We start from the raw sequence: 10,891 nt of genomic DNA on the forward strand, positions 1-10,891 counted from the left end.
GACCATTTGGACGAAAGTTCGAGTTTGCCAGGGGTACAAATGAAATGAAAATGAATTGATAAAACATTCCTACAAAAAAAATTCTGCCACTTATACTTTATGTTATGATATTCTAATCAGATTGGATGGCAAAGATTTCTCATTTTATCTCCTTTCTATGAATGTAATAAAGCCGTAATATAATATACTAGAAAGTTTGACTTTACTTCGATTTAGAATAGCGTGCTTACTTTAATTTCTCAAAATAATTTGAGGGTTCTTTTTTATTTCGGATCGGAGTAGTATAATTGCTAGAAAATTCAGTATTTCATTGTGGAATTCTAAAATAAAGTAAGTCCCTTTTTTAAGTACATGCCAATCTAGTTATCCACCTCTCCCCATATCCATGCTTTTCTTTTATCGTAATTTCACTTGGGTACGCCAAGATAGTCAGGTTATACTCTATATCAGAGCAAATTTCCTTTTTTTATTCAAGATATTTAATTTAATACTTTGAAAAATTAAAGCATGATTCCCCATAGAGATATGTACATAAAGGGGATCTTTGGATAATAATGCTGTTCGGACCTAAAGTTTACCTATACACGGATTAAGCATAAAGCCATAATATTTTATTATGCCATTGAAGGGGGGGGAGATAATACCGATTTAAGAGTAGTTCACTACTGCAATAAAAAAAAGAGAATTCTAGTTAACGGTTCCAATTTATTCTGAATTTTGCAGCCTGTGAATAGAAATCCACTTTTTCTTCTTTTTCATCTCAATAGAAAGAAATGGGAAGTTTTATTGTGTTAACAATGTATGTTTTAAGATAGAATCTATCGAGGAGAATAATAGAAACTGGATCAAAAAAAGCAGGAATAGATTTTTTGAAAAAGATTGGAAAAAAGTAAGTAGAATTATATTCAAAATAAAAGGGGCTTTTCGTAAGAAAACGTGGATGAATACTTGCTGTTTTCTAGATTTTTGATCGGATTTTTTGGCGGCATGGCCAAGCGGTAAGGCAGGGGACTGCAAATCCTTTATCCCCAGTTCAAATCTGGGTGCCGCCTGATCAATAAAATACTTAGGTTTTTTTTATAGTGCTGATCGAATTCGATAAATTTTTACTTCGCATAAGTTCGGGCAAGAGAGTAACTGGGCCTGCCGATACTGGGTTTAGAGAAACCATACCATAGTTCTATCCTCAAACTAGGGTTAGGGTTTGTTTTGACGGTAGTGGCCAAAATGGTTATCAATAGGGGTGAGGTAGTGTTTCCTTATTCTTTTATTATATGAATTTGAATTGGTTCTTAATTGAGATTCGATTTGATAATTTTAAAATACGAGGATAAGATGTCAGAAATCTTGGTATCCAAAGAAAGGTCCCTAAGGGGCATTCTTTTTTTTTTTCAATCTAAGATTCAAGAAGGGACTCCACGAAAGAATATCAAGACTTACTAATTATTATACATTTTTTTATCGTACATCTTATGTTACCTACATACACTAAAGTAAGGACTACTTAATTCTAACGAGAATCAGATTAAATAGGTCGATCAAAAATCAATTTAGGAGTTGTATTATGGATAAAATCTCTTCATTCTTTCATAGAATGATACAAAGCAAGGCTGCAGGGTTTAGGTCAAAAATAAACATTAGGTAAGGTAGGTATCCAATAAATATTTATCTATCGATAATTTTATGGTATATTCGGGCGTCCTTTGCTTAAAAAAAAAAAAAAGAGTAACAAAAGGAATAAAAAATCTTCCTATTCCCGCTTCTTCTATTCAGGACATCATTCCCGTACTCTTTCTTTTTTAAGGAAAAAAGGGCTATAGTATCTCGTATTTTTAATGCTCTCTAATTCTACCAGAATTCCTATAAGAATTTGTTAGGAGTAAATTCCTTGAACTGATTGATCCATGGCCTTAGGGCGGAATCCCTTTTTGACTCTGTACCCTTGATTCCACTATGATTATTGATCAATAGTAGAATAATCCCTTCATAGAAATAGGAGACATAATTTAGATGGATATAGTAAGTCTCGCTTGGGCTGCTTTAATGGTAGTCTTTACATTTTCTCTTTCACTAGTAGTATGGGGAAGGAGTGGACTCTAGGGATACTACTAATTGATTAAGTAATCAAATTGTTGTATCAATTCTTTTCTTTAATGGATCATTTTGCATTAATCATTTTGTCAAACGTTATTCTTTAATCTTTTTCTTTAGTTTTGTTTCACTCCTGTAAGAAACTCTTGTATTGTAAGTTGTAATGTAAGAAAGAGCCATTATACCAATTCAGAATTTCTACTAGAAATGACGAATGGTTAAAAAAAGTTCTATACATAAGAAAATTAGACTTTCTTCCACGGAACTATTCACGGCATATCACACATTTTCCATTTCCTTTTACTTTTTACTATAGTCTATTCTTCATATTATTTTTCTTTCCTTCCATGGATTCTTTGGTCAAGAATTGTCTTAGATTTTTTTATTTTGACCTGATTGAAATTAAGTGGATGCAATGAAAAAAGAAATTGAATTAGACTACTTAACTATTTCAATCTACTAATCTATTCTATGTAGATTCAAAGATAATATAATAGAAAGAATCTAAAGTGTCGTAGAAAAAACTATATGTAGTTCTTTCTACCACACTTTAAGATTCCAACCAGATCCTTTCATTTAAGACTTGGATTTTTTTTATTTAATCCCTTTTTAATTTCTTCAATGATTAATTGGAATTCCAATTAATTATTTTGGCTGACTGTTTTTACATAAATAATAAGTAAAAAAGAAGTAGGAACTAGAATGAACAGTGCAGTAGCAATAAATGCGAGAATATTGACTTCCATAACCTCTTTATTTTTTATTTTCACAATAACTCGGGATGTAATCCCATGGAGAGGAAAAAGGGGTATCTTGTAAATTCAAGGGTAGGGCTTGCATTCTGATAATACTGAATCAATTCAATATTATGAATATCGGATCTATCAAATCAATTCATGGATGAGAGTTATATTTCACGGATGAGAGTTATATAGTATAACATAGGAAGATCCTCTATCCACACTAAGACCAAAATGGGTTTTTTGATTGGATTAGGAATTCCCTCTTTTTTAATCCTTTTCTACTTTTTCTTTTCTATATCTCTAACCCACGAGCTTTCTTAATCTTATACTTTCTTAATCTTATACAATTTCCCTTCCTTTTTCTTATAGTTATACATACAATTATGTATGTATTATATGACCAACTTTCACTTTCTATGGGTCACATAGACATCCAAATAAGCAGTAGAAGTGAGATGGGGAAAAGAGGTCTGAAATAAAAAGGGAATACGATTTATGTATGGATTCCGGTAAAATACCGGTACTCTATTCCATAAGAGTGGAATAGGAAATTAAGATGAGGATGGTATCATCATAAAGAAAGATAGAGTAATATAATATCCTAAATTCTACTAATCCACATATCGTATGTGTGTCTTTCTTTATCGATTGGGAGTAGTGAAAAAAAAATTCCTATATGCCCTCCCTCCCTCTTTAATGAGAGATGCAAAATAAAAAAGTGAAGTAAGGGTGCCCTGTGGGTATTTGATCTTGCTCCCTGCCCCTTTTTTTCATGGAAAAAGGAAATATCAATTTCTCCATTCATTGAACCCTAGTTCGGGACTGACGGGGCTCGAACCCGCAGCTTCCGCCTTGACAGGGCGGTGCTCTGACCAATTGAACTACAATCCCCGCGGGGTGTATGGCATACCCATTCTTAAATAGAACCATAAGAAGATTCGATTCGTCTTTCGTACTCTAAGAAATAGACGAATCATATACTACATACCCACATATTATATTATACGTGGGTATAGTGAGAGTGACATAACTAGTATGTCGTGATTTTTTATCACTAAAAATGGATAATAATCCAGCCTTCAATAAGAAAAACTCTTTTGTTTGTAAGAAAGGAATGAGAGAGATATGGATTAGAAAAAAAAATTTCCCTTTTTTCTTTATCTTTTATTTCTATAGATCAGACATTTTATTTTATGGAAGAAAAACAAAAGGATTTAGTTCATACTCACGAAGCCCTAGATTTTTGGTTTGGGCCGAGCTGGATTTGAACCAGCGTAGACATTGTCAACGAATTTACAGTCCGTCCCCATTAACCACTCGGGCATCGACCCAGGAAGAATTTATTCTAGGGTTTTTGCTAATCTATGATTAACCTCCTTTCATAATACTCCCTACCCCCAGGGGAAGTCGAATCCCCGCTGCCTCCTTGAAAGAGAGATGTCCTGAACCACTAGACGATAGGGGCATCACTAGACGATAGGGCCATATACAACCGCTCGTGATTATACTATAATCATAGTATGAGCAGTTTTTTGGAATTGTCAATATACTCGAAAAGTATAAATAGATCCAAAGCAAAGAGTTTTTCCAACTTTTCTGTTATGTTTTCATCTAGGATTTTTTTTAGTTGATCGTTATAGATTAATTCTCCGTGCTTCATTTAGTGTTCATACCAAAAATGCATCCATCCCGCACTAAGTCATAAAATTCTCTAAAAATATAGAGAAAGTTTCAAAAACAAAGAAAAAAAGTGAATCAATTTAGTAGAAAAGTACTCTATCAGATTCGAACCAACGACTTACGTCTTAGCACGAGATTACTCTACCACTAATTTAAAAAGCCCTTTATCGGATTTGAACCGATGACTTATGCCTTACCATGGCATTACTCTACCACTGAGTTAAAAGGGCTTTTTATTTAATTCAAAAATTAGCCACTTGGATTTCCCATTATGGGTCTACTGCATAATGTACATATTATATATATAATATATAGAGATAGAGAGAGAGACATTATGTAGAGATTGTATATGTATATATCGATATCTTGAGAGCTCAAAATAAAATTAATAAAAAAAAACATACCCTACATAACATATCCAACTCTTCTTGGTTCAGGGTTTTCCGTTTCCGAAGACTAGTAAAATAGGCGGATTCTGGAACCCCAAGGATTCAACGGTATATGGATATGGAAAATATAAGATTTCCGATCCTAGCGGGAAAAGGCGGGGAACAGATACCCAATAGGATATAGGATCCTTGGGAGGAACTTTTGGTAATGGCCTTGATCCTCTATGCTATTTTTTATGTGTTCTTAGTTCTATTGAACTTTTTGCATTCTTTTAAACAAGAATCTAATAAACTAGAATTGAGTCAGTGGAAAAAAGGAGAGAGAGGAAAGTGTTAAATGGAGAGAGTCGACTAATCAGAGACTTTTAGGATCTTCTTTACATCAGGTAAATCTGTCGGCCCTGTCCGTTTTTTTCTTTAAGTTACGACTCTTTGCTGCTTACTTCTATCAAGCCATAGGGAAAGTCTATGATGAATTTGGAAAACTCATCTCACTCTTACTCTATGGCTCGGACTTAATGGGGGAAGAAAACATCTTCCATAATTTCTTTTTTGTTCAATTCTGGACAAAAAAGAAAAGGAAAAAAGGAATTTATAGGGACAGTGTTACCCCCTATATCCCCTAGTTTATATTGTAGGAATAATAAAACAATTTAGCAGTCTGACACACTTACGTCCTTGCAAAGTAAATAATTATTATTGTAGTCGTAACCGTAGAATAGGATCCTAATCAAAATAAATACATTTGGTTCAGGCGCTATTAGCATGGTAAGAAAAGATTTTTTTTACAGACCAGAGGGGCTATCTAAATCCTAAAGTAAAGGCGAGCGATCGAAGTAGAAGTACCAACGGCTCAGTGTCATGAACCTTCTCCATCTGATTCAATAAGGGGGAATTAGCCTTCTTGTCAAATGGCTATCCTTGACAAAGGGTACCATTTATACCATAATCTACAATGTAGCGGGTATAGTTTAGTGGTAAAAGTGTGATTCGTTCTATTAATAACTGAATTTGAAATGATATACTTAAGGCATCCTTAAGTTTTTTATTTTTATATTCCGATGAAAACTTTAGTTCTTATAAAGGATTAAATCCTTTTCCTCTCAATAGCATATTGAGGAAGAATATACATTCTGGCGATTTGTATCCAAAGACTAATTTAAATTGCATCCAAAATAAAAATAGGATTATGAGTACAGAGTCGCGAAGCATAATTTTGCATTGGATTAAGTATTCCAATTTTGAAAATATGAGTAAAGGATCTATGGATGAAGATACAAAAAAGTTGATTTCCAATCGTAACTAAATCTTCTTAAAATAAGGAATAAGGAAGCCAAATAGCTAAAAAACGATAGTTTTGGTTTACTAGAACCATCCGCATATTGTTTCAGCTCGGTGGAAACCCAATTCTTTTCCTCAGGATCTCTTGAATGAAATTAGGGAACGAAGTAAGTAGATTAGATGAATTTAGATAGAATTTCTATCTCCTACTCTATAAGGATCATCTAGAAAGCGGAGAGCTTTGGTTCCATTCAAATAGAAAAGCTGACATAGATGTTAAGTGGTGAGAATATCCATAAAGGAGCCGAATGAAATCAAAATTTCATGTTCGGTTTTGAATTAGAGACGTTAAAAATAATCAACCAACGTCGACTATAACCCCTAGCCTTCCAAGCTAACGATGCGGGTTCGATTCCCGCTACCCGCTCCATTCTGTATAAAAGGAGTATTCTATTTGTCTAGACATGTTAGAGGCTTGTATTCAAGCCTTTTTTGTCCACCAGTTTCTGGTACTCCAGAGCGGAGTAGAGCAGTTTGGTAGCTCACGAGGCTCATAACCTTGAGGTCACGGGTTCGATTCCCGTCTCCGCACTTAGCAGTCTGTATAAAAGGACTATTCTATTTCTCTAGATATGTATGGTAGAGGGGCGTATCCAACCCTTTTTTATTCATTAGTTCCCGGCCCTAGAGGGCAAAATTGAGCAGTTTGCGAAGTCACTTGCCTTCAAAAAAAGAAGGCGCAAGGCCTCTCCCTACCCTGCAGAAAATAAAAATGAAACGAAAGGGACAGTCTACCTCTCCCTTCCCTTTAAAAAAAGTTTGCCCGTTGTTTGTCTCAGTTAATACCCAATTTTTGGAGCTCTGTTGGCGAGTTCTATTTCTGCCTCTGGAGCGCCCTCTTTTTTTGAGTGGGATGCAAAGGAAGGGTAAGATAGTAAGGGATACGGCACTAGACTAACACCTAATTAATACTTAATTTAATATAAGTAGTTAAACAGTTAACTAGACTAAACTTTTTATCATAGTACTTTGATAAATTAAGCGGGCGAGCGGCGGGAATCGAACCCGTATCTTCTCCTTGGCAAGGAGATATTTTACCATTGAACTACGCTCGCTACGGTATATATTTTATAGCGTATATCCGCCTGGGTCGACCTTCTATGTCTGGGTCGACCGTTTCATTTCATTTTCTATTATATTAGAGTTTTCCTTTTTTTATTATCTGTCAATGAATATTCTAATGGGAATGGAATTTCATAATACTGAAAGAGAAGAGCTAGCAATTCGGAACGCAAATTGCGTTTTAATACGTCTCACTATTCTAATTTTTTAGAAGAAATGGCCTTTATTATTTCTTTTTTATGGGGTTAATAAATATTAACCAAATTTCATTTAAGAAATGAGAGAATTCAGAATAGCTACGAGAAAGACTAGTCCAATCCATAATGATGTACCGGAAAATACAACATTTTTATTATTTGACCAACCATCAGGAGAAGCAAATACAAGGGGTACACTAATTACTAAGACTGAGGAAGTCGCAATTAATGCAAAAACAGCTAATTGGAAAGCAATAGTCATATTTCTAATCCTCCAAGCTACCATCAAATAAAGTTGACTACATATTTGATCCCTCACTTAAACCAAAATTGTAAAAAAATACAAGAAGTAGGAGGGGTTTAATCATGAATCCATTGATTCTTCTCTTTAATTCAAATTTATTACTTAAACCGCTTTTTTATTTGGATATGGGGGTGAGAAGAGATTATTTACTCTTTATTTCACAAGCGGGTATAGCGGATCCTGTATCCGTGTATACAGTATACAGAGATATATCGAAAAGGAACTTGTATCTGATATCTTTCTAGAGGCTAATAAATCTTTTTATTTTTTATATGGCTATGTTCTATTTGTAGGAGTAAAATAAGGATTAGGCTGTGGAGAGATGGCTGAGTGGTTGATAGCTCCGGTCTTGAAAACCGGTATAGTTCTAGGAACTATCGAGGGTTCGAATCCCTCTCTCTCCTTTTGCTTATTGAATACGTTTGTTTCTTTCATTTTTATTTATTTTTTTTTTCTGTCCCTTATCTTTCTTTCATAAAAAGGAATGAATGGCTCGGCTAGATGGAATAACCGAGCCAGAACAGAAAAAAAGTAGAACAGGTATAAATAAGAAAATCTTAGTTAAGAGGGTTCATGTAAAGAACAGGTTCCAAATCACGATCGATTCCCTTTTCAAAACCTGCTGCAGCAGCTCGGGCTCTTCCTGCATGCCATAAATGGCCCACAAAAAAGAAGAATCCTAGAACAAAATGAGAAGTTGATAACCAACTTCTAGGAGAGACATAATTAACTGCATTGATCTCGGTAGCTACGCCACCCACGGAATTTAAAGAGCCTAAAGGAGCGTGGGTCATATATTCTGCTGAGCGTCGTTCTTGCCAAGGTTGTATGTCTTTTTTCAACCTACTCAAGTCCAAACCGTTGGGGCCCCTTAGAGGTTCTAACCATGGAGCACGAAGGTCCCAAAAACGCATAGTTTCCCCTCCAAAGATAACCTCCCCAGTTGGGGAACGCATTAGATATTTACCTAAACCTGTGGGTCCTTGAGCGGATCCCACATTAGCTCCAAGACGCTGGTCTCTAACTAGAAAAGTAAATGCTTGAGCTTGAGAAGCTTCTGGCCCGGTGGGTCCATAAAACTCACTCGGATAAGCTGTATTATTGAACCATACAAAACAACAAGCGATAAAACCAAAGACAGATAAAGCAGCTAAACTATAAGACAAGTAAGCTTCTCCAGACCATACAAATGCACGGCGAGCCCATGCGAAGGGTTTGGTTAAAATATGCCAAATTCCGCCAAATACACAAATAAAACCCAACCATACATGCCCACCAATTATATCTTCTAAATCATCTACACTAACAATCCACCCTTCTCCACCAAAAGGAGATTTTAGTAAATAACCAAATATAACACTGGGACTAAGGGTCAAATTGGTAATTTTTCTTACATCTCCCTCCCCCAGGGGCCCAGGTATCATATACACCGCCAAAATAAAGAGCCTTGAGTACTAGAAGAAAAGCACCTAGACCTAACAAAATTAAGTGAATACCCAAAATTGTAGTCATTTTATTTCTATCTTTCCAGACATAACCAAAGAATGGAAAAGATTCCTCAAGAGTCTCGGGTCCCAGAAGCGCGTGATAAATGCCACCGAAGCCTAAGACTGCGGAGGAAATTAGGTGAAGTACGCCAGATACAAAGTACGGAAAAGTATCTAGAACTTCCCCCCCTGGCCCTACTCCCCAACCTAGAGTAGCTAAGTGTGGAAGTAAAATCAACCCTTGTTCATACATGGGCTTTTCTGGTACGAAATGGGCCACTTCAAATAGGTTCATTGCTCCGGCCCAGAATACGATTAATCCGGCATGAGCTACATGAGCTCCAAGCAGTTTACCGGACAAATTGATAAGTCTGGCATTCCCAGCCCACCAAGCAAAGCCGGTGGTTTCTTGGTCACGACCAGCTAAAACGAAAGTTCCATTAAAGAGCGTTTCCACGTGGTAGAACCTCCTCAGGGAATATAAGATTTTCATGAGGCTGATCCTGAGCTGCCATCCACGCACGAATACCCTCGTTTAAAAGAATATTTTTGGTGTAGAAAGTCTCAAATTCAGGATCTTCCGCTGCACGGATTTCCTGGGAAACAAAGTCATAGGCACGTAAGTTCAGAGCCAAGCCAACTACGCCAATAGCACTCATCCATAAACCGGTGACGGGTACAAATAGCATAAAGAAATGTAACCAACGTTTATTGGAAAAAGCAACACCAAAGATTTGGGACCAAAAGCGGTTAGCAGTGACCATTGAATAAGTTTCTTCAGCTTGAGTTGGGTTAAAAGCACGGAAGGTATTTGCACCATCACCGTCCTCAAATAGAGTGTTTTCTACGGTCGCTCCATGAATAGCGCATAGCAGAGCCGCACCTAATACTCCGGCAACTCCCATCATATGAAATGGGTTCAACGTCCAATTATGAAATCCTTGGAAGAAAAGGATGAATCGAAATATCGCTGCTACGCCAAAACTCGGCGCAAAGAACCAACCAGATTGCCCCAGTGGATAAATAAGGAATACAGAAACAAAAACAGCAATTGGACCAGAGAATGAGATTGCATTATAAGGCCGCAATTGAACAGACCGAGCAAGTTCAAATTGGCGTAACATGAAACCTATTAGTGCAAAAGCCCCGTGGAGAGCTACAAAAGTCCATAGACCGCCTAATTGACACCAACGAGTAAAATCTCCTTGTGCTTCGGGCCCCCATAGTAGCAACAAAGAGTGTGCTAAACTATTGGCAGGGGTAGAAACTGCTGCGGTTAAGAAATTACAACCTTCCAAATAGGAACTAGCCAATCCATGGGTATACCAAGAAGTTACAAAAGTTGTCCCTGTAAACCAACCCCCTAAAGCGAAATAAGCACAAGGAAAGAGCAATAGGCCAGACCATCCTACAAAAACGAAACGGTCCCTTCGTAACCAGTCATCCATAGTATCAAATAGATCATTTTCTTCTTTAGGAATTCTACCAAGGGCTATAGTCATAGTGATCCTCCTATTCAATTACTTCAACCATTTCCGAGCACCTCATATCACTTTCCAAGGCATATGATAGTTTTATTATCTGTGGACGATTTCTT

The 10,891-nt window shown here is 36.4% G+C and overlaps 4 non-coding genes across 4 annotated transcripts; all 4 read right to left on the reverse strand.

Annotated features, from left to right (window-relative positions):
• Positions 1–3,651: 3,651 nt before the first annotated feature.
• Positions 3,652–3,725, reverse strand: TRNAD-GUC (transfer RNA aspartic acid (anticodon GUC)). Its single transcript has one exon. It is a non-coding gene; the product is annotated as a tRNA-Asp (tRNA).
• Positions 3,726–4,083: 358 nt separating this feature from the next.
• TRNAY-GUA (transfer RNA tyrosine (anticodon GUA)) lies at positions 4,084–4,165 on the reverse strand. The gene has a single exon. It is a non-coding gene; the product is annotated as a tRNA-Tyr (tRNA).
• Positions 4,166–4,672: 507 nt separating this feature from the next.
• Positions 4,673–4,744, reverse strand: TRNAT-GGU (transfer RNA threonine (anticodon GGU)). Its single transcript has one exon. It is a non-coding gene; the product is annotated as a tRNA-Thr (tRNA).
• Positions 4,745–7,228: 2,484 nt separating this feature from the next.
• TRNAG-GCC (transfer RNA glycine (anticodon GCC)) lies at positions 7,229–7,299 on the reverse strand. Its single transcript has one exon. It is a non-coding gene; the product is annotated as a tRNA-Gly (tRNA).
• Between the last annotated feature and the right edge of the window lie 3,592 nt (positions 7,300–10,891).

Source organism: Triticum urartu, unplaced genomic scaffold, assembly GCF_056163025.1.
Source record: "Triticum urartu cultivar PI428250 unplaced genomic scaffold, HENAU_Tu73 scaffold2, whole genome shotgun sequence".
Lineage (NCBI taxonomy): Eukaryota > Viridiplantae > Streptophyta > Magnoliopsida > Poales > Poaceae > Triticum > Triticum urartu.